A 25133-nucleotide genomic window follows, 5' to 3' on the forward strand; every position below is an offset into this window, starting at 1 on the left:
CACACGATGGAAGGAGAGCAATTATACATTTTGAGCTCGTAGCAGTAACAGACAGCCAATGTGATTTTCTAGTATGTTACACCTCAGTAGATTTATGCTAGAAAATATAAATTATTATATTATAAAATTTTATGCATGAGTTTTGTTTAGTGCATCATAATTCACAATAGCAAAGACATGGAATCAAAGCAAATGCCCAATTTAGACAGAAAACTGTATAGACTGGATGAAGAAAATATGCTACATATGCATAATAGAATATTTTGCAGCTATAAAAGTTAATGACATTGAGTTCAGCCATTAGTTTCTCAAGTGAGAAAATCCTTGCTTTTATTTCAGCTTTGCATCCTAGTATAGATGAATAACATGAGACGTTTATTAATACAAACAGCAAACATTCTTTTCTGGTGAAATAGTGACTCCCAGAAACGGGGTTTTAACTAGGAACAATGATCTAAACACCTCTCCATGTAGCAATTTCTTGGGACTGTAAATCTATAGCATGAAAAGACTTTAAAATTTCAGTCTCAAGTTACCTTACATTTGCCGTTTAGTTTGTACTGCCTCGGGAATAGATTCCACTACAATACTGGTGGTTGCCAAAATGACTATGACTGGGACTATAAATGCTATAAGAGTGACTATGAAACTCTTATGTCTGATGTACTGTGTTCCATAATTTCTTAGTTTATTGTTAATCTCTTTTAATATTAATAAAATAGTGATTACACAATGATATAAGGTTTTGGATCTTGGGCCCAGAATCAACATTATTAATGGTTAATCCTTTTTGACCTCTGCATGAGATGGTCATTCAGCACAAAGTTTACATGAGTAACACTTAGGATATAGAGAACCAATGTGGGTGTTGACATACTTCGCTGGGGATACTTTTATTATACCTAATCTGTACTCTATGACCTAATGCTCTAACATACAAACTGATTGTTTTGACAAGTTTCATAAAACTTTTGGCCTTGGGCCAAGCACAGTGGCTCACACCTGTAACTTTGGGAAGCTGAGGTGGGTGGATGACCAAGTTAGGAATCGAGACCAGCCCGGCCAAAATAGTGAAACCCCGTGTCTACTAAAAATACAAAAATAAAACATCTGGGCACGGTGGTGGGCACCTGCAATTCTAGCTGCTTGAGAGGCTGAGGTAGGAGAGTTACTTGAACCTGGAGGAAGATGTGGCAGTGAGCTGAGAATGCACAATTGCACTGCAGCCCACAAAAGCATGAGACTATATGGCCTTACAATAGACTGGAGTCAATAATAGTATAACTTCCATAATATTTTGTTTACAATTTGCCAGCCACCCTGAGTGAATTTCAACAGATTGTGAGAGGCCAGGAGTTTATAAACTCTACTCATAATATAGTGGAAAATATGTGAAAATCCAAAAAACACAATGAAGCTGCTTAGTAGCTCCAAATTTCAGTGAAAAAACGGATGGGAGAAAAGAAGGAACTCAGAAATTCTGTCCTCCAGCTTCTAGAAAAGAATAAACTCAGAAATTCTGTTTCTCAGTTTCATAATCAGATACCAAGCCCAAAATATGCTAATTTTGCTGTGAACGTCTTATTATCTGTAGGAAAAGAGCCAAAATCAAAGAATCTTATTGTAGGAATAACGGACGTGCAAAGACAGATGCATGCTCAGCTTTGCCACGCATCTTCTGTTATAGTGAGGGCATTGACTGAAAAAGAATTGGACCCTGCAACTTGGTATAGAGACACTAAAATAGACACCAATGAAACGGGGGACACAGAGTGTGTAAACTCTAATACTAACTGCATCATTAATTAGTACTCCAGTAATTCTCTTTATTTTGGATCTAACAGTGAGAACTACTGTCTACCAACTACAAATGTTCCATACCCTGAGAGAAATTAGATCCTGAAGTGTAGGAGCCAAGTTGAAGTACTCAACTGTCAAACACAGCAAGAGAATAGCTATGAAAGAGTGACAATGAGAATACTTTGACTCCAGGAGAAGTCCAGCATTGGCAAATGAACCCCCATGGTCCTAAAAGTGAAAACAATTAGAAAACAAGGCCCTCATACTGATCTTATATGAACGCAAAACTTCATGGTAAAGTGGCAAATGGACTGTCCTGAATGGTAAAACTTCAGTAATAGAGTAAAGTACAGCCCCTCAATCATTTTCAGATTAGAGTCTGTATAAGGACCCAGGACTTTTTGAATATACAAGAAGATAAATTCCTGTGGAATTACCCGACTACCTGACTGTAAATTTATTCAACGTGTGCCTATTTTTTCTGGAAGAACACTCAGGATCTTGCCAAGGTTACTCTGCATAAGGGAAATAAAAATTATCAAAATTTATAGAAACTACTGGACACTAGTTCTGAGCTATTATGGGTTGATGAGATAAGAAACAATGAGAAAGTATCTTCTATTTTATATATGGTGTTTCAACAACCGGCTGGCCATAGGCACAGAGCTGAAACTGAATACATTTCTTAAACTTTATACAGAAAAAACTTTATACAGATTAAATATTTAAACATTAGGCCTAAAACCATAAAGTATGTAGAAAAACATAGGTAATACCACTCAGGACATAGGCATGGAAAAGGACTTCATGACTGAAACACCAAAAGCAATGGCTACAAAGCCAAAGTAGAAAAGTAGGATCTATTTAAGGGTTTCAGCACAAAAAGAGAAACTATTAATAATGTACACGAGCAACCAACAGCATCGAAAAAAGTTTTGCATTCTACTCATCTGACAAAGAACTAATATTCAGAATCCCAAAATACTTACAAAAAGAAAACAACGACAGAAATAAATGTATCAAGAAGTGGAAAAATGATATAAAACATTTTCAAACGAAGAAATTTATGTGACAACAAAACATGTGGAAAAATGCTCTATAACTGCTCATTAAAGAAAAGCAAATAGAAACTACATTGATATACCACCTGACATCAGTTAGAATTGTGATCATTAGAAAATCATGAGACAACAGAAGATGTGGAGAATGTAGAGTAATAGAAGCACTTTTACAGTGTTGGTGGAAGTGAAAATCAATTTAACCATTGTGGAATAAAGTGTGGCATTTCCTTAGAGATATAGAAATAAAAATGCTGTTTGACCCAACAACCTCATTACCTGAAATATACCCAGGAAATTATAAATCTTTCTATTATAATGATACATACTCACGTATGTTTATTGCTGTAATGTTTAAAATAGCAAAGACTTCTTACCAATCCAAATGCCTGTCAATGATAGACTACATAAAGAAAATATATCACATATAAACCATAAAATATGTTGCAGTCATTTAAAAAAAAAAAGATGAGCTCATGTTATCTGCACAGACATGGATGAAGCCATTATTCTCAGCAAGCTTTCACAAGAACAGAAAACCAAACAGAGCATGTTCTCATTCATAAGTCCGTGTTGAACAACGAGAACACATGGACATAGAAATGGGAACATCCCCCATTGAGGTCTTTGTGTGAAAACATAGGGAAAAATAAGAAGTAATGAGGGGATTGAGGAAGCACAGCATTAGAAAAAATACCTAATGTAGATGACGGGGTTACTGAGGCAGAAAACCAGTACCATGGCACATGTGTAAATTTGAAATAAATCTGCACGTTCTGCATAGGTACCCCGTAGCTTAATAAAATACATAAATAAAAATAAGTAATCTCATTAGATATATGGTAAACTAATTCTATACCAATATACATATATCCACATGCATCTTTGTGTGTATGTGCTTGTTTAAATAATTTATAATAAACTTTGTAAAGCAATCACTCCAAAAGTACTATGTTTTTCTTTTGTCTACTGCCAATGCTCTAAAATCAACATCAGAGGAGCTTCTTCATAAATGGTGACCAATTAGTAAATATCACTTTTTAAAAAATAATATAGATGCATTTTGCCTTTTTAGAAAATAAAAATGTAAACTTTAACCAAGATTTAGAAAATATTGTCACTGTAATTATTGTATATATGTAGTCATAAAAGCTAGGTTTAAATGTAAGTAATCTACAAAGGCTAATTTTCTCAGTGAAAAACTCTTACCAGTAAAAACAATAAAACTGTGCCAGCACTTCAAAAAGTCATTCATCCAACAAAGAACTTCAATATATATGCCTCTTTGTCTGCAAGTTTGGCCTGAATGTCTGTGTTTGTACAAATACTGCAGGCTCCTGTACAACACTTAATATCTGCCAATTCTCTGATTTCACATTGTGTGCATTACTCAAAGAATGTGTCTAAACAGCATAGCTCTCCCTTCCTATATTAAGCAAACAAAAACAAGTTTGTCTTTTCATTTTTGCTACTAAATAGCAGTTTGTTAATCGTACAGACAAAGCATCCCCACAGGAAACTCCAGCCTTTTTCGGTGACACGGACCCTAAGAGAACTCCCACGTAGGCATTAGCCCAGGTGTAATTCTTCACCAGAGTACAGCCAGGCAGGATTCCACAGCAGATTTGCTCAAAGAATGAACACTGAGAAGAAACCAGGGCTTGTAGTCCAGATGTTGGAAACTCAGTAGCATTAATGCTGGGAAGCATGACTTGCCCTCCCTTTGTGCGGAAGCCTGACCTGATCAACGATGACATGCCAATTTATTTTGTCACTTCGAATTTTATTTTTGTCTATTTGTAACTGGTTTTAGTAATCTTGTTTTCTTGGAACTTGGATGCTGGGAGGTGTGTGCATCTGAGCATGTGTGAAAGAGCCCTATTAACCTCACTGGTTATAATGTGAAAGAACTGTAAGTTCATTACAGTGAACCCTTTATGCCGAGCTAATCGAGAGTCCAGCTAAGAACTGGGGCAATCTCCATAAGACTAAAGAAGGTGCCCCCACTATCTAGGAAATGTTGGGAGAATAACAAACTCTCCAAAGCCAAGAAGTTCTGGAAAAGGGGCGGTCCCATAGATCTGAAGCAAAAGTGCAGAGAGAGTGTGTTTCACAATAAGGGGCTGGGGACTGAGGGCGGAGTGCAGATTGCCAAATTGTAACATTGGGCAGGGTCAGTGAGCAGCCCCTCTCCCCTTGTCAGAGGCTGTTCTTATCCTAACAGAGGTAGATAGGTAAGACGCAAAGTAAATCCACTCTACTGAGAACCATGAAAAAGAAATTAGGTGGAGATTATGACACGACAGTGACACTAAAGCAACTCAGAACTCTGTGTGACATTGCCTGGCCAGCATTAAAAGCATATTGGCTCACAGAGGGAGCACAGACAGGTCCCTTGTTTTCAAAGTATGGCACAAGCTTACAGGTAAGCCAAGACACCTTGACCAATTTGCATCATAAACCCTTGGTTATACTTAGTTTAACCCACACCCCACAATATTTAACGGGTCAAGAAGCAGCAGTGCTAGCAAATGAACAGGCAGTTAAAAAATGATTTTGCTCCACCAGCCAAGGGATGCAGGCTTCTAAGATTTTGTCTGACTCAGCACCAAAAGTCTCGCTCTGATATTGCACTCTCCTTCCCCAAAGGCATGGTTTTAGCTCCAAATCCAGAGGTCTCAATGCCTTCACAAGGTCTGAAGATTCCTAGACTACCCAGCGTAAAAAGAAAAGTAAGTGTGGCCTCCGTTGGCATCCCTTCCATAGAAGCCCACTTCTCAGGGGGATCCTCTCCCATGGTGGTTCGTTTGTGGCCAGAGGCTGGAATGTCAATACCCCTGAATAAGCAGTTATATGCGGGAGTAGATGAAAACAGGCATATTGTGGAAAACTGTTTCTTAGCATGCATAAATTTTACTTCATCTCTTTTTAAAAACTAGAAGACGAAAAACCACTTCTACGCTGACACCGCACAAGCTTCAGGTGGCCTGATTCCACCTGTCATCCTAACTCATAATTCGACTTGGGCTGATTGTTACTGATTGGTCACGTATTATTTTAGTAATGATGAAAGTTGGAGGGTGCTAAAAGAGTCTCAATGGCAGGAAGAGCATATTCTAGTTTATTATTGGAATCCTCAAGAATATGCAATGGCCCAGTTACTAAGAACTCGCCCCAAGTGGGATCCAAAAACCTAGGAAAGCATGAAGAGCCTGACTGAATACAGAGAAGTCTTACTTCAAGAATAAGAAAACGAGAACAGAATGTCACAAATATATAAAGAGTACCCATCTTATGCAGGGAAACCATGAAGGTTCAGCACAGTTTTATGAAAGGTAATGCTGGGCTACCACATGTATTCTTTTTATAATCCTAAGCACCTAGAGAATCACCACAGGGTAAACCTGATAAATTAGTCAGAGGACCAATGACGTAAAAAAAAAAAATAGGTTGACTCTGCAGACATGAGTACCATGCAGTTACTGAAAATAGCTCATCAAGTATTTGTAAAGAAAGATACAGTAAGCTGCTGAGACAAGGAGTGACAAAACTGGTGAAATACTAACCTGTTAACCACAGCTATGAGAAGAAATTCTTCAAAGGAGAAGGACAGGGAGGTCCTGTAAAGGATATGCTGTATGACCGCCCTTGCCTACAGCACAACCAATGGGCTTATTGTAAAGCAGTGGAGTGCTGGAACAATACGTGTCCACACTTGACAGGGAACCGAGGTGAACCCAAGCAGAAAGACTCAGGCAAAGATGGGGATGCCATCTTTAGTCGGTCAGAATGGCCAATAAACTGAAGGGGACTGAGCTCTGATGCCCCCAAAGAGCCCATCTTCAGAATGAAGGTGGAGAGCAAGAACATTAATTTTCTAATCAACAACCAGGTTGAACATTTCTTGGTAACTGAACCTGTGACCACTTTGTAGAGAAAGGTAGTAGACATATTTGGGGCAACTGGAGTTTCAGAAACACAGGATTTTTGCCTAGTATTGACCTGCTCTGTGGAAGCCCAAATGATTCCGGTCAGTTCTTGTACACGCCAGATTTCCCCTACTCCTCTTTAATAGAGACTTGAGGAGCAAACTGAGAGCTACTATCATATTTGCTGATATGGGCTCCCTGCTGGTCAATTACTGCCTCAGGCAGCACTTATTATGGTTCTCACAGGAGGAAGAGTGGAAACTTTTTCTGACAGAACCAGAATGAGAACCGGCCACTGCACTAGCTAAGTGATGGCCACTGCTCACGGCAAAAGACAACCTTTTCCAGTGTTGGCTGTAAAGCAATCTAGGTAATCATCAAAGTAAAGTCGATGGCACTACCACTTTAAGAGAGGCAGAAGCCAGTACTAAGGAAAGGTCTTGAAGCCTTCCAGGTCAGCACCAAGGGATGATCTTGAAGGCATCTAGGTCCATCTCAGACACCTGCATATTTATGTTTTTATAGTTTCTTGCCAGTCTCAGTGGAACACTCCTCTCCTGCCTTTCCCCATGCCAGGGACCAAGAACTATAGTCTGCTGGAGCATATCTGCTTGGTCAAACAGGCAACTGTGACCTTGCACTCCAACGTGATCAATCCCTATATGTTGCTAGAACAGTTGCCAGTTAATGTGCACTGATTTACTGGCTTAAACTGAAAACGTGCTTTCTTCAGTATCAGGTTAGACCCTGAAAGCCAAGAGCTGATTTTCAGTAGGAGGATTCAGAATCATGTGTAACAACACAGCACACCTGGACTTGGCTTCTACAGGGGTTCAGAAACTCTACAACCATCTTCAGAGAAGCATTGGCCCAATATCTCCAGAGGTCCTGTGTTAAGGGCCTTAAGTTCTGTGCTTCATCAGCATGTGAATAATCTTCTGCTGGACCACCCAGTGGCAGTTGAGTGTGCCAGAAAATTGACTTGTTACTCGAATACCTGGAGACCTGGAAATACAAAGTCTCCAAAAGGAAGGCCCGCATTTGCCAACAACAGTCTCACTATTTAGAATTTACTATCTAGCAGGAACAATAAAGCCCAGTAATAGAAAGAGAGCAGGTTAACAGTAACCTGCTGGTACCTAAGGATTCAAGGCAGCCATGGGGAATGAAAGGCATTTGAGTGGAGCTCAATGCCACTCAATTTGAGTGGCAGAAGGCCATCTCACAATTTATAGAAAAGTTAATGTCTGCACTGAGACAGGGGCTGCTGGACTTAGCAAAATCGTTTATGCTGTATGTGTCTGAGGGAGGTAAAATAGTGAGTGAGTCCTGATGCAGAACGAAAGCTCATGGCCGTGACCTGATGCATAATTTTCTAAACAACTGGATGGCATTTTTAATTGATGCTCCCCATGTCTATGAGCCTTGAAAACCACTGGCCTACTGGCACAAGAAGTTGACAAGCTAACTGTGGGACAGAATTTACGGATAAATGCTTTTCCCCATGCTATGGTCACCTAAAGAATATGAAGTGGCATCACTGGCCTACCAATGCTGACTTAATTATGTACTAGAGCCCACTGTATGAGAGTCCATAAATAATCATAGATGTTTGAAACAATTTAGGCTTGGCCATGTTATTCCCTGTGTCTGAGGATCCGGTAACACATAATTGCCTAGAAGCACCTCACTCAGTTTATTCCAGTTTTCTGGATCTGCAGGACAGGCTACAGTCTGAAGGTGACTAAAACTGTACATGCACAAAAGTTTTGTCAACCCTGTGGGGGAAAACTGTGTTCAATATGCTGTGGTTTCTCTGGAATCAAATCTAGAGGCCAATACAATACCTCAAAGCAGCTGAGCACTGAGAGTAGAATTAATAGCCTTAATGTGTACCTTGGAATTAAGAAAATGATAAACTGTTAAGTCTTTCATAACTCACACTATGCATTCCTCACTCTACAAGTACACAGTACACGGAACAAGGAGAAGTTCCTATTTAAATCTGGGGGCAAAGAATAAAATGGCAATGGAAAATTTTGCAGCTACTGTAGTCAATATGGGAGTGCTGAAAGGTAGGTGGCAGTCATGCACTGCCAAACATATCGAGATAACTCCATCACAATCGGCCAGGGAAATGCCTGCACAGATGTGGAGGCCCAGAGGGCCATATTTATTGTGTATGGGGTATCATTTGTGGCCCACCTACTCCCACAGACCCCCAACTTCATACCAGTTAACTCAGAAAAGAGAAGAGACTCTCCAAACTGAAGGTGGTATAAAAATAAAGGGAAAATGGATACACCTACCAGAAGGATAGGTAGCAGTACCCCACCTGCTAAGACCTGGAGTGTTCCTGGCTGTCCAGGAAACCTCGCACCTTGGTCAAGAAACTCTTAAAAAATTATTAGGCCACTATTTTTACATCTCTGATTTATCTGTACTAACACAAACAATGACACAACGTGTCTCATATGCAGAGAGGACAATGCCAGACAGGGACCTACGATTCCACAAGAAATTCATGCTTTTGAAATCCTTCTTTTAAAGGCTTGCAAGTAGACCTCACCGAGATGCCTAACTGAGGAAGTAATTAGTATTGGTTAGTTCTGGTAGATACTTAATCTGGTTGGGTATAACCCTACTGAACCAGAACTGAGATGGCTTGTGAAATGACTCCTGCTCTCTTAAGAGACATCATTCCCAGATTTGGACTGCCTTTGTGAGTAGGCTCATAAAATGGACCTGAATTTACATCCTACCTCTTGCAGAGTACAGCAAGAATGTCAGAGATAAACTAAAAACTACATGTCACCTATTAGTCTCAGAGTTCGGGCAAAGTGGAGTGAATGAACCAAACTCTTGAGAATAGCTTAGGGAAACTGTGCCAAGAAACAGGGTTGAAGAAGGTAAAGTTTGTTTTCGTGGTTTTGTGTAAGATTAGTTGTACACCTTCTAAAAAAACTAGACATTGCACATATTATATCCCGTATCATAGGCTTTCCCCCATTCTATAGAATCCCAGAGACTCCGCAGAAATTACGGGAAACTGAATTATGTTAGCAATTACAAGCTATGAGAACAAAGACAGAGAAAGTGTCTGAAGTGGTGAATGAAAAATGCCCTGTTAAATTATTCTCTCCAGTTCACACTTTTCAACAGATGACCAAGTTTAATTCAAGGACTAAAATGAAGCTCCCACATGACCAAAGCAGAAACAACCCCAAACTCTCTCTATCACAACTCCAACTGTCTTGAAGATCAAGAGAGTTCTTGCATGGTTCCTTCACAGCCATGCTAAACATGAAGCATCAGACACTTGAAAAGTAAAACCAGATCTCTGCAACCCAAGTAAGATCGCATTAAGGGGAACTGACAAGAGCCCTGCTCCAGTCACATCCCAGAAGCCAACGGCTTTATTCATGACAAAAGCCTGAGGGTTACCCCTGTTAGATAATTTTTTTGTACTATAAACTTGTATCTTTTCTACCCCCGTAGATGTAAACCTTTGATCCAATAATTGTTTCTGGTTAATATGCAAGATTACTAAGGCAGAAAAAAAGCTTACCACAGTTCTCTCATTTGAAAGTTACCATTAATGCACTAGAACAATCAAAGGAACTTCTCAATGTAGTGCTACCAAGTCCTGGCTGTGCAACCGAGGGGAAAACCAACCCGATGTGTGTTATAACCCATCTGAGATGGACTTGCTTACCATGTTCAAAATGAAGCTGAGGACTGGACATCTTTTTGGAAATATGAGTAAAGTACTTTTCAGAACTGAGAAGAAGGGGATACCCAAGCAAATTATCTTAAAATTTGATGTTTGTACAGTCATCAATACAGGCGGATAGTGTGGTTATCTCAGTTGAGAAAGAGGCTATAGGGCAGAGCATCAGTAAATCTGCCATGAATATTTGCCATGCACCAGTAATTATAACAAGTTGACATATGTCATCTGGGCCACTGAAAAAATAATAAAAATAAGTCAGTTCATCTCCAAAAGAGGAGAAGTAACTCCTCCTGCACCTCTGGCCATTGTAATCCCCTGGATCTTTGTTAGAGGATAGGTGAATATGTAATAATGAAAATCAGTGAAAAACAACTGGACTCCTGAGTTGCCACTCTAATGGGGGAAGTATACAGAGACAATCACCCTACACAGTGTTTCAAACTTCTTATGATATATTAAATTAACCACTTTCAGAACTCTCCCAGAAATAAAAAACTTGTTCTTTCAGTTAGCTGTGAATGTGGCCAAGTTTTGGAAATACATTCTTATTATGTGTGGTGGAAATAATATGGGGGACTGGTGGCCATGGAAAACACAGGAGCCTGTGCCTGCTGACCCTGTTGCTAATGAGACTTATGTGTAATAGAACCTGAATACCAGCTTCTGAATCTCATAAACTTTCATTATTGTACAATGCTACCTGACTAGAATAGAAAAGGGTATGATGATCCTGGTGGTAAATCTAAACATTGTGTGACCAAAGTTATATAATGGAAGCAGTGAAACAATCAGTGGTGGAGTTTAAATAGGACAGCGACCAATTTTCCAAATGTCCTCGAAGGCACCCAGAACTCCATCAAAACCCGGTAATGCCTCCTGTGTTGTACTGGTTATGTGGGCACAGAACCTAAACCAAACTGCCAGACAAGTGTATAGTGTGTAGGCAGTTCTGTTTCTGGCACCATGATACCATCTTCCTTCCTGTTAGTCATAAGTAGTGCAGTTTCATTAGGTATTTCTGTCTACTTTGTGTGAGACAAGCAAAGCCTAGGTATAGATAACTAAAATGAATTATATTCAAACCCTGGTAAAAATACAGTAATTTGTGCCAGCAGGGTGGCAGAGAATGATATATATGTTGAACTGAATAATTTTGTTTCCAACTGTTTTAGAAATCCTGGCAAACATAGTGGCCAAGCTCCAACCACTCTTACATGGCAAAAGAACAAGATAAGAAACGTCATCTACCAGAAGAGAATGTGTTTATATCACTTATTAGCAGCTGACAAAGGAAAGTGTGGATAATTCAATTTTACCAACTTTTTCCTGCAAATAAATAACCAGGGTCAGGGTAAGGATGTAAAAATTTATGAAAGACATAAGAAAACTGTTACATATATCTGTGCAGGTGTCCAATGGTTTTGACTCTGAATCAATGTTTTGAAATTGGTTTCCTTCAGGAGAATACAAAACTATTGTCATAATGTGTCACTTATAATAGCAGCATGCATATGGCTTTCCTGATAAATGCCCTTTGTTTTTCAAGTGGTTAAAGAACTATTACTGTTGGGTTTTAAAAATCAAAAAGATCAACAAACAAACAAAAAACATTAACTCAGTCTTATTACATGATCTAGTAGCAATATGTCTTACGAGAAAACCCTGACAGTGAAAGAGAAGGTGAGAGTAAGAACATTCTTTAAAAAGTGATATGCAAAATTCTCAAATGAGGGCATTCCACTTATCTGTTTTCATGTCCTACCTTTCCTCCCTTCTGGATAGCAAGGAGGGTGGAAAATAAATAAAATAGAAAAGAGCATAAACCTGTTTGCAGGCGTCTTCCTGACACCAATGTCTGGGCCATAATGAGGTCTAAAGACTGGGAAGGTGACTTTCCTTTCGGTTTCCAGCATGTCTGCTATGCATTACCCTTGAAAGACTTAGAAATGCATGTTATCACTACCTGCTGGAGCCCAACTTTGGGTAACATTCCCCATGTTTACACAACCCAGACTTCCTTCTGAAAACACCTCTGCCAACTAATAGGAAAAGAGCAAATCACACTATTATGGATGAACCCATGCAGCAACCTTGCATGTTCTTCACATATACACCAAAAGCTAAAATGCAATTACAAAGAAGAATCCATTTCCTTTTGAAATCCATCAAGCCTAATACAGGGTGACTCTCTGAAGTTCATTATTCTTATCTTTCCAACGACAGGGAGTTATACAGCTGTGCACAAAAGGAAAACTGTAAAATATGTGGGTTAAAGCATGTAAAAGAAGAGAGTTGAAAAAAGGTTGGTACTCTTTAATTTTCACAGGACGGTTTTCCTTTGATAGTGTCTGAGCTATGACCTCTTCTTTAAGTTCTCTTTGGCTGACTGTGGGAGAACACTGCTAAATATCCTAAAGTCAGAGCCCAACTTCAATGCTGTGTGCAAAGAGCACTGTATGATAAGCTTATTTGCAGTAGATGAAAATAATATGCTTCCAGTTAATGAGTTTCTCTCACTTACTTTATATAGAATTAGAAGGAAGTGAAACAAATAAAGATACCTCCACAGAAAAAGAAGATAATATTTATTCTTAAAAAATCATTAAGAAAATTAATCCTTTATTACAATCCCTGCTGCAGAGCCCATCACCCCATACATATAACCACCGTACATAGGGAGGATGCATTCCTCCTCTTACTTTCAGTAACGTCTTACTCTGTTTACAGAACAGCTTTCTTTTCATCACCACCTTATGTTCTTTATAAACTTGAATTCTCTCTGGGGAGAAAAAAGCTACACATCATAAAACTTGGATATCTCTATTTAAATGAATCCATAATTCACTAATAATGTACAAAAAATTTTACTTAAGAAAAATAAAGTTTTATTTATGTTAACTGAGTAATAACAAAACTTAATTATTATCTCAGCATAAATTCTAACCATATGTTCAGTGTGGAAGAATTATCACGAGTGAAATATATGTTGGAAATTCTTATTCCAAAACATACCTACGTCTTTTTAATTTGGAATTCTGTTTCTCTGAAGTATTTGTTCCACTATAAAGTCAAAGGCAATATCTCAGATGTTATTTGGGTGAGGGGAGCAGAAACTGACATTTACCTGAATTGACTCTGCATTCTAGGATATAAAAATAAGAAAAACAAACATTATTATAAACTTTAATGTTACTTAAATCTATTAGAGCACGATTCTCACCTTACTTCTAGTAGTATAACAATTAGAGCTTGAAAAGAAAATATAGTCCTCATCAGTCTGCTTTGAAATTTCGGCTTTTGAGTTCGCAGAGATTTTGTCACCACCAGGCCTGCTTTACAAGAGCTCCTAAAAGAGGCACTAGACATAGAAAGGATCAACCAGTACCAGCCATTCCAAAATCACACTGAATGCTAAAGAGCTTCAACATAATGAAGAATCTACAACAACTAACAGGCAAAACAGCCACTTAGCATCAAAATGGCAGTGTCAAATTCACACATAACAATATTAACCCTAAATGTAAATGGACTAAATGCACCAATCAAAAGACACAGACTGGCAAATTGGATAAAAAGCCAAAACCCATCAGTGTGCTGTATCCAGGAAACCCATCTCACATGCAAGGATACACAAAGGCTCAAAATAAAGGGATGGAGGAAAATTTACCAAGCAAATGGAAAGCAAAAAAAGCAGGAGTTGCAATTCTCATCTCCGATAAAATATACTTTAAAGCAACAAAGATCAAAAGAGACAAAGAAGGCCATTACATAATGGTAAAAGGATCGATACAACAAGAAGAGCTAACGATCCTAAACATATATGGACCCAACACAGGAGCACCCAGATACATAAGGCAAGTTCTTAAGGACTTACAAAAGGACTTAGACTCTCACACAATAATAGTGGGAGACTTTAACACTGTCAATACTAGACAGATCTAACATCATCCTCAGCAAACTGACACAAGAACAGAAAATGAAACACCGCATATTCTCACTCATAGGTGGGTGATGAAAAATGAGAACACATGGACACAGAAAGGGGAGTACTAAACACTGGGGTCTATTGGGGGGAAAAGGGGAGGGCCAGTGGGAGGGGGAGGTGGGAAGGGATAGCCTGGGGAGAAAAGCCAAATGTGGGTGAAGGGGAGAAGAAAAGAAAGCACACTGCCATGTGTGTACCTACGCAACTGTCTTGCATGCTCTGCTCATGTACCCCAAAACCTATAATCCAATAAAAAATTAAAAAAAAATAATAATATGTGAGCAAAGAAGTTGTTTTATGGTTTATTCTAAATCTACAGTGTTTAACAATTTTTTGATATTATTAAATAAGAAGCTCGGATGTTTTCAATTCTCCCTCCAAGTGGTAGCTATTATTGAAATTACGTTGGGTTATGAGGATGAATTAGGGCATCTTCAGGTAATTATATATTGTGCTAAGCTCCGTTCCTGTGTTCTAAGGAGACAGACTGCTTGTTAATATTCATCAATTTCTGTTTGAACATACTTTAACATGGATTCTATCCCTTCTGCTGTGCTCTAGATTTTCTCCAGCATTTCACACTCTCTCTCATTGGCCTGTTCCAACTCGACCTTAATATTACAGCACACAAGGACCTTACAACCTTACACTTTTCCAGTATAACAGGATTACAGGAGGCAAGCCTCTTAATTTGAATTATAACCTCTCGGGTGAAAGTTGAAGTCAAGAACACCTGAGAAACCAGGACTTTGACAGATGTCTCCCATTTTGTCAGATATCGCCCACCAACCAACATTTCATTGGCCGATGCTTCACTCATGATTCTTGGAAGTGTAACAGTAGCACAGCCATCTGGACTCTGTCTAGAGGTCATATATGGGGTTTGAAACCAAGCCTTGTTATTAGCCCAAACCAAGTCACAAAGAGGTAGTATGGTTGCACCTAGTCCAATGGCTTGGCCGTTGACAGATATGATGACAAGTTTTTTAAAATGAATGAAAACATTCACAAAGCTCTTAATGGTGTCCACCATTTCAGTGCTTATTCTGTTTCTGTCATTCCTTAAATTCTTCACAATGTACCCAAAATCAAGACCAGAGTGAAAGACACTGCCAGTGGCGCTGAACAACACAAGCTTGCTGTCATTTACAGCAGCTCTTTCCAGAGCATTCATGATTTTTTTAATAACTTCCGTGTTCAGTGCATTTTTCTCTGTTGATATAGTGGATAGCAATATGTGGGTGAATCCCTCGTCTTTCTTGACTACAATGTCTCTATATCTGTTGGCACTTTCTTTTAAGCTTATGGTGAAATACATCCTCTTGATAGAAGGCTGGTCTTTTTCTAGCTTTCACTCTTGGAACAGATGTATGCCTGTGTGTTTTTCCATTGGATGTTGAAGGGTCCATCAATACCACTATACCTTCTTTGTTATCTGACTCTGTGGTCATGGCAGCAGTAACTGAGTCAGACATCTGAGACCCTGGTGATTGTGTGTGGGTCCTGTTTTCTATTTTATTTTGTTCTGTGTCAAGATAGGCTGAAATTCTGATGGGATTCTCTGCTGCCGCCTTAAACACCACCTTGTTCTCCTGAACTAATGCAACAGTATCTAGTTTCTCATGTTTCAAAATGGTGCTAGCTGTGTTCTGGCTGTTAACTAAGCTCTGAGGTACCGTTGTCTCGATAGTTGAATTTATGTGCTCCAAATCTTTTGGGTCAGTGAGAATTGCAGCAATGTTTATTCTAATGTTCTGTCTGGCAGCAAACAAGTGGTTGTTCTTGGATTTGAGGTGGTTGCCAGTCAATGGCCTTTTAAAAATGTTCTTGGAGAAGCTGGATGTGGAAGTTCTGAAAGGTCGTTTTCTCACATTGTTTAAACAAGTCGTCCTTATATATATAAATATATATAATGGTTTATATATTTGTCTTCATTTTAATTTCCATTTATTTATATTGTTATTCAGTGTCTTTTTGTTTTACCGTAAAGTGCCTTATAAAGCATTTCTTAAAGGGCCGTCTACTAGGAAAAGTACCCAGATTTCATCTGGACATATTGTGATTTCTCTCTCACTTTCGATGGACAATCTTTTGCACAAAACTTTCTGTTTGAAATATTTTCTTACATCACTTGAAATTGTGCTAGTCTGCTGCTATGTGGTCTTCGAGTTTTCAGATAAAAAATGATTGATTATATTTGAGAGGTGTTTGTACATTACTAGTCATTTCTTTTGTGGTATTCAAGATTCTCTTTTTTTGTTTCAAATGGCTAAATTTTCATGTAAGTTTATGTGTGTGTCTTTGAGTTAATCACATTTGACGTTTGTTGAGCTTTGAAATGTTTAATTATTTTCCAACATCAGTGACATTTTTGACCACTGCTTTTTAAATACTTTTTCTGATTTTCTTTCTTTTCTTTGGGACCTCCAAAATGTGTAAGTATGGCCACTTGATGCCTTCCCATAGGTTCCTAAACAGTGTGCACTTATCATCAACCCTTATCTTTTTTTGTCCTGACATAATAATTCCAATTAATTTTTTTTTAGGTTTGCTGATTAATTCTTTTTTAGGTTTGGTCTTCCCTCTACTCAAGCCTACTTTTAATTTTATATAGCAAAGTTTTATTTCAGTTGTTTTACTTTTCTCTCTATGATTGTTAAGTCATTAAAATGATATCACACACTTCATTAATAATTATTTTATTCATAAATATTTTGTGCTTCTTTAGGTTATTCATTTATATTCCTATGAACATTAATCTCAAAAATTATTTTTTAGTAAACGTGACATTTGAGCTGTCCAGGAGAACCTTGTGTTTCATATTATTTTTTGTTCCTGGAATGAGCTGTAGTTTTCTTTTACACTTAATTTTCTGTGGTTGCATAAATGGTTAACAAATGGTTTCATAAATGGTTAACAAGTGCAATTAAATTTTTAAATGCAGTTACCTTGAAAATCAGAATTTATGTTTCTGCTTTGCTCGAAAGGGTTTTGTTTAGTCATCATGTCGGCTCTATCTGTATGGAAAATCAGTCGTACAAAAGTTATTTTGTAATCTTTTTAATCCTGCACAGTTCTTGAAAGAATAGAGGAGGGAGGACTCAAGATGGCGCTGTGAGAACAACCCAGGATTGGAGCTCTTCTCGTTGAATCTGCAAATGGTGAGTCAGTGCTGCATTTCCAGACTGATCTTTGTTGCCCACAGAATGGGGAAACTCCCAAGTATAAAAAAGACACAGGACGCCAGGCAGTAGGTCTGCCTGGCGAAGCCGGCAGCCGAGGCGGCGGCGGCCGGCCCTACCCAGCAATCCCCACAGGGCGCGCTTGTCCCGGTGCCCTGTTGAACCTGCAACCTGAGACTTGAGAGGGCTGGACTTGAGACTGAATGAGACTTGGACAGTAGCCCAGCCCAGGGGATTGCAGGAATTGGGATACCCAGTGGGACGAACAAAACCGCGATTTCAAACTATCCTGAGCAGACAGTCCGAGACGCTCTGTGGGGGAGGGGGGTCCACCACTACTGAGGCAACCCGCCCCAACTGAGATACACGCCCACTGCTGACACAGCCAGCCATTGCCGAGGCAACCCACCCCAACGGAGATACACGCCCATTGCTGACGCAGCCAGCCGTTGCCGAGGCAACCCGTCCCTACTGAGATACACACCCACTGCTCACGCAGCCTGCTGTTGCTGAGGCAACACGCTACAACAAAGAGACTCCGCCGCAGGGCGTGGCGGAGACCACAGCAGAGCCGGCAGGAACAGCGCGAATCACACAACAGCAGGGCAGAGCCTCGGCAGCCAAACAGTGGCTAGTCTGCCTTCTAGCTGGGCAGGACACCTGATCGGACATCCAAAAATAAAGCCCAAACCCCTCAACACAGAGCATTTGAGAAAAAAAAAAGGGGGGGGGGTTTAATGAGCTCAGTTGCAGCAGAATCAAACATAGCAGCCTAACAGCCCTGAATGAACAACAGAGTGCACAGCTCAGCAATTAAACCCCTATAAAGTACAAACTGTCTCCTCAAGCAGCTCCCTGACCCCTCTATATCCAAAAGACTGACATTAGGCAGGCATCATCCTGGGACAAAGAGAGCAGAAAAAAATACTGGTAGCATCCCTCGCTGTGCCACAGCTACTAGAGGTGCACCCCAGACAAGCAGGGTCTGGAGCGGACCTCAGCAGTCGTACAGTGAAGGAGCTAGACTTGTAGAAGGAAAACAAAGCAACAGAAATACTTCATCATCAACATTCTGGGTGTCCACTCAGAGACCCAAACGAAAAGTCAGCAACTACGCAGATGACCAGCGGACAAATCCACAAAGATGGGAAGAAACCAGTGCAAAAAGGAGGAAAACACCCAAAACCAGAACACCTCGCCTCCTAGAAAGGACCAAAACTCCTCACCAGCAAGGGAACAAAGCGGGACGGAGAATGACTGTGACGAAATGACGGAATTAGACTTCAGAAGATGGATAATGAGAAACTTTTGTGAGCTAAAAGATCATGTATTAAATCAATGCAAAGAAACTAAGAACCTTGAAAAAAGATTTGAAAAAAGATTCGAGGAAATGATAACAAGAATGGTTACCTTAGAGAGGAATATGAATGAATTAAAGGAGCTGAAAAACACAATACGAGAACTTCGCGAAGCAAACGCAAGTTTCAATAGCCGAATTGACCAAGCAGAAGAAAGAATATCTGAAGTCGAAGACCAACTCAATGAAATAAAATGAGAAACCAAGATCAGAGAAAAAGGCACAAAAAGGAATGAACAAAGTCTCCAAGAAATGTGGGACTATGTGAAAAGACCTAACCTACGTTTGATAGGTGTACCTGAAGGGGACAAAGAGAATGAATCCAAGCTGGAAAATACTCTTCAGGACATCATCCAGGAAAATTTCCCCCACCTAGCAAGACAAGCCAACACTCAATTGCAGGAAATACAGAGAACACCACAAAGATTTTCTGCAAGAAGAGCAACCCAAAGGCACATAATCGTCAGATTCAACAGGGTTGAAATAAAGGAGAGAATACTAAGGGCAGCCAGAGAGAAAGGTCAGGTCACCCACAAAGGGAAGCCCATCAGACTCACAGCAGATCACTCGTCAGGAACATTACAAGCCAGAAGAGAGTGGGGGCCAATATTCAACATTCTTCAAGAAAAGAACTTTCAACCCAGAATTTCATATCCAGCCAAACTGAGCTTCAGAAGTGAAGGAAGAATAAAATCCTTTTTGAATAAGCAAGTACTCAGAGATTTTGTCACCACCAGGCCTGCTTTACAAGAGCTCCTAAAAGAGGCACTACACATAGAAAGAATCAACCAGTACCAGCCATTCCAAAATCACACTGAATGCTAAAGAGCTTCAACATAATGAAGAAACTACAACTAACAGGCAAAACAACCACTTAGCATCATAATGGCAGTATCAAATTCACACATAACAATATTAACCCTAAATGTAAATGGACTAAATGCACCAATCAAAAGACACAGACTGGCAAATTGGATAAAAATCCAAAACCCATCCGTGTGCTGTATCCAGGAAACCCATCTCACATGCAAGGACACACAAAGGCTCAAAATAAAGGGATGGAGGAAGATTTACCAAGCAAATGGAAAGCAAAAAAAAGCAGGAGTTGCAATTCTCATCTCTGATAAAATAGACTTTAAAGCAACAAAGATCAAAAGAGACAAAGAAGGCCATTACATAATGGTAAAAGGATCGATACAACAAGAAGAGCTAACGATCCTAAACATATATGGACCCAACACAGGAGCACCCAGATACATAAGGCAAGTTCTTAATGACTTACAGAAGGACTTAGACTCCCATACAATAATAGTGGGAGACATTAACACTCCACTGTCAATACTAGACAGATCAACCAGACAGAAAATCAACAAGGATACCCAGGGCTTGAACTCAGACCTGGAGCAAGCAAACCTGGTGGACATTTACAGAACTCTCCACCCCAAATCCACAGAATACACATTCTTCTCAGCACCACATCACACCAACTCTAAAATTGACCACATAATTGGAAGTAAAGCACTGCTCAACAAATGCAAAACAACTGAAATCATAACAAACAGCCTCTCAGACCATAGTGCAATCAAGTTAGAACTCAGAATTCAGAAACCGACCCAGAAACACACAGCTTCATGGAAACTGAACAACTGGCTCTTGAATGTTGACTGGGTAAACAACGAAATGAAGGCAGAAATAAAGAAGTTCTTCGAAACCAATGAGAACGAAGACACAACGTGCCAGAACCTCTGGGACACATTTAAAGCAGTCTCTAGAGGAAAGTATATACCAATAAGTGCCCATATGAGGAGAATGGAGAGATCCAAAATTGACACCCTATCATCAAAATTGAAAGAGCTAGAGGAGCAAGATCAAAAAAACTCAAAACTAAGATCAGAGCTGAGCTGAAGGAGATTGAGACACAAAAAACCCTTCAAAAAATCAATAAATCCAAGAGCTGGTTTTTTGAAAAGATCAACAAAATAGACAGACCACTAGCCAGATTGATTAAAAAGAAAAGAGAGAACAACCAAATAGATGCAATAAAAAATGATAAAGGGGAAATCACCACAGATTCCACAGAAATTCAAACCATCATCAGAGAATATTACAAACAACTATATGTGCATAAACTAGTAAACCTGGAAAAAATGGATAAATTCCTGGACTCCTGTGTCCTCCCAAGCCTAAACCAGGAGGAAGCTGAAACTATGAATAGACCAATAACAAGGTCTGAAGTTGAGGCAGGAATTAAGAGCCTACCACACAAAAAAAGCCCAGGTCCAGACGGGTTCACAGCCAAATTCTACCAGACACACAAGGAGGAGCTGGTACCATTCCTTCTAAAACTATTTCAAACAATCCAAAAAGAGGGAATCCTTCCCAAATCATTTTATGAGACCAACATCATCCTGATACCAAAACCCGGCAGAGATCCAAAGAGAAAAGAAAACTTCAGGCCAATATTCATGATGAACATAGATGCAAAAATCCTCAATAAAATATTGGCAAGCCGATTGCAACAGCAAATCAAAAACCTTATTCATCAGGATCAAGTAGGATTCATCCCAGGGATGCAAGGCTGGTTCAACATACGCAAGTCTATCAACGTAACTCACCACATAAACAGAACCAAAAACAAAAACCACATGATTATCTCAATTGACGCAGAGAAGGCATTTGACAAAATTCAACAGCCCTTTATGCTAAAAACCCTCAATAAACTCGGTATCGATGGAACGTATCTCAAAGTAATAAAAGCTATTTATGACAAACCAACAGCCAATATGATACTGAATGGGCAAAAACTGGAAGCATTCCCTTTGAAATCTGGCACTAGACAAGGATGCCCTCTCTCACCACTCCTATTCAATATAGTACTGGAAGTTCTAGCCAGAGTAATCAGGCAAGAGAAAGAAATAAAGGGTATTCAAATAGGAAAGGTGGAAGCCAAATTGTCTCTATTTGCAGACGACATGATAGTATACCTAAAAGACCCCATCGCCTCAGCCCAAAAACTCCTGAAACTGATAAACAACTTCAGCAAAGTCTCAGGATATAAAATCAATGTGCAAAAATCACAAGCATTCGTCTACACCAATAACAGACTTAAAGAAAGCCAAATCAAGAGCGAACTGCCATTCGCAATTGCTACAAAAAGAATAAAATACCTTGGAATACAACTCACAAGGAACGTAAGGGACCTCTTCAAGGAGAACTACAAACCACTGCTCAACGAAATCAGAGAGGACACAAACAGATGGAGAAACATTCCATGTTCATGGTTAGGAAGAATTAATATCGTGAAAATGGCTATACTGCCCAAAGTAATTTACAGAATCAACGCTATCCCCATCTTTGGGGGATACCGCTTACAATCAACGCTACCATTGACTTTCTTCACAGAACTGGAAAAAATCACCATGAACTTCATATGGAACCAAAAGAGAGCCCGCATAGCCAAGTCAATTCTAAGCAAAAAGAACACAGCTGGGGGGCATCACACTACCGGATTTCAAACTATACTACAAGGCTACAGTAATCAAAACAGCATGGTACTGGTACCAAAACAGAGATATAGACCAATGGAACAAAACAGAGGCACCGGAGGCAACACAACATACATACAACTATACAATCTTTGATAAACCCGACAAAAACAAGCAATGGGGCAAGGATTCCATGTTTAACAAATGGTGTTGGGAAAACTGGCTAGCCATGTGCAGAAAGCAGAAACTGGACCCCTTCCTGACACCTTACACTAAAATTAACTCTAGATGGATTAAAGACTTAAACATAAGACCTGGCACCATAAAAACCCTAGAAGGAAATCTAGGCAAAACTATCCAGGACATAGGAGTAGGCAAGGACTTCATGAACAAAACACCAAAAGCATTGGCAACAAAAGCCAAAATAGACAAATGGGACCTAATGAAACTCCACAGCTTCTGCACGGCAAAAGAAACAGTCACTAAAGTGGATCGGCAACCAACAGAATGGGAGAAAATTTTCGCAGTCTACCCATCTGACAAAGGGCTGATATCCAGAATTTACAAAGAACTCAAACAGATTTACAGGAAAAAAACAAACAAGCCCATTCAAAAGTGGGCAAAGGATATGAACAGATACTTTACGAAAGAAGACATATATGAGGCCAACAATCATATGAAAAAATGCTCATCGTCACTGGTCATCAGAGATATGCAAATCAAAACCACATTGAGATACCATCTCACGCCAGTTAGAATGGCGATCATTAAAAAATCTGGAGACAACAGATGTGGAGAAAAAGGAACACTTTTACACTGTTGGTGGGAGTGTAAATTAGTTCAACCATTGTGGAAGACAGTGTGGCGATTCCTCAAGGCCTTAGAAATAGAAATTCCATTTGACCCAGCAATCCCATTACTGGTTATATATCCAAAAGACTATAAATCCTTCTACTATAAGGACACATGTACACGAATGTTCATTGCAGCACTGTTTACAATAGCAAAGACCTGGAATCAACCCAAATGCCGATTGATAATAGACTGGATTGGAAAAATGTGGCACATATACACCATGGAATATTATGCAGCAATTAGAAATGATGAGTTCGTGTCGTTTGTAGGGACATGGATGAATCTGGAGAACATCATCCTCAGCAAACTGACACAAGAACAGAAAATGAAACACCGCATATTCTCACTTATAGGTGGGTGATGAAAAATGAGAACACATGAACACAGAAAGGGGAGTACTAAACCCTGGGGTCTATTGGGGGAAAAGGGGAGGGCCAGTGGGAGGGGGAGGTGGGTAGGGATAGCCTGGGGAGAAATGCCAAATGTGGGTGAAGGGGAGAAGAAAAGCAAAGCACACTGCCATGTGTGTACCTACCCAACTGTCTTGCATGCTCTGCTCATGTACCACAAAACCTATAATCCAATAAAAAATTAAAAAAAAAAAGAATAGAGATAATAAAAATTTACACTATAAATATGAAATTTAGTAAATTAACTCATTGATAACTCTGACTACATATTTGAGGACTTCAAAATAAAAAATAACTTATTTAAAAAAAAAAAAAAAAGATTCTGCTCCACCAGCCAAGGAGGCAGGCTCCTAAGATTTTGGCTGACTCAACACCAGAAGATTCCCTCCAATATTACCCTGGCCTTTCCCAGAGGCATGGCCAATAGCTCCAAAGCCAGAGATATTAATGCCTTCACAAGGTCTGAAAATTTCTAGAATACCCAGTATAAAAAGTAAAAAAAGTGTGGTCTCCTTTGGCATCATTTTCTCTGGCCCTGGCTTCTGCCTTCTACCTGATGGCCATCTGGTTCTGAAATGTGGCCAGTCCACTTCACAGACTCCTGAGTCTACCTTTTGTGAGGCACACTTGTAGACATCTGAAAACCTTGAGAAAAATTTTATCAGCATACATTGAAAAGGTGAGGAGGGTCGTGATGAAGACATACCCATTGTTGAGTTAAAACACAACAGACAAAACAAAAAGGAGTGGAACTAAACAAAAACAGACAAAATCAATGACTAAAACTAAAACTCTGTTCTTCAGCCTCCTGGAGTAATGACACAGTCATAAAAGAGGAAGCCTGCCAGGTTCATTTCCCTCCCAGGAAGACAAAGTCAGATCTCACTAACCTTCACCGACACCTTTATACAGAAAGGCAGTAGGCATACTTAAGGAAACTGGAGTTTCGGAAGAACAGGATTTTTGCCTACTATTTACCTCTCTGAGTCAGGACTCGCTCTGCTATTTTATCTCCCTCAGACCCATACAGCATAAAAGATTTTGCTAAGTCCAGCAGCCCCAGTTTCAGGGCAGACATCAGCTTTTCTTTTAATTGTGAGAAGGCTCCCTGCCCCTCTGAGCTCCACTCAAATGCCTTCCATTCTCCATAGCTGCCTTGAATCCTTAGGTACCAGCAGGTTACTGTTAACCTGCTTTCTTTCTTTTACTAGGCTTTACTGTCCCTGCTAGATAGTATATTCTAGATAGTTAGACGGTTGTTTGGAAAATGTGGGCCTTTCTTTTAGAGACTTTGTATATACAAGTATCCAGGTATTTGGGTAACAAGTCAATTCCCCTG

The 25133-nt window shown here is 39.6% G+C and overlaps 1 pseudogene; it reads right to left on the minus strand.

Annotated features, from left to right (window-relative positions):
• Positions 1–15447: 15447 nt before the first annotated feature.
• LOC118150949 (testis-specific chromodomain protein Y 2-like) lies at positions 15448–24872 on the minus strand (annotated as a pseudogene).
• Positions 24873–25133: the final 261 nt, after the last annotated feature.

The sequence above is a fragment of the Callithrix jacchus genome, chromosome Y, assembly GCF_049354715.1.
Source record: "Callithrix jacchus isolate 240 chromosome Y, calJac240_pri, whole genome shotgun sequence".
In the NCBI taxonomy this organism is placed as follows: Eukaryota; Metazoa; Chordata; class Mammalia; order Primates; family Cebidae; genus Callithrix; species Callithrix jacchus.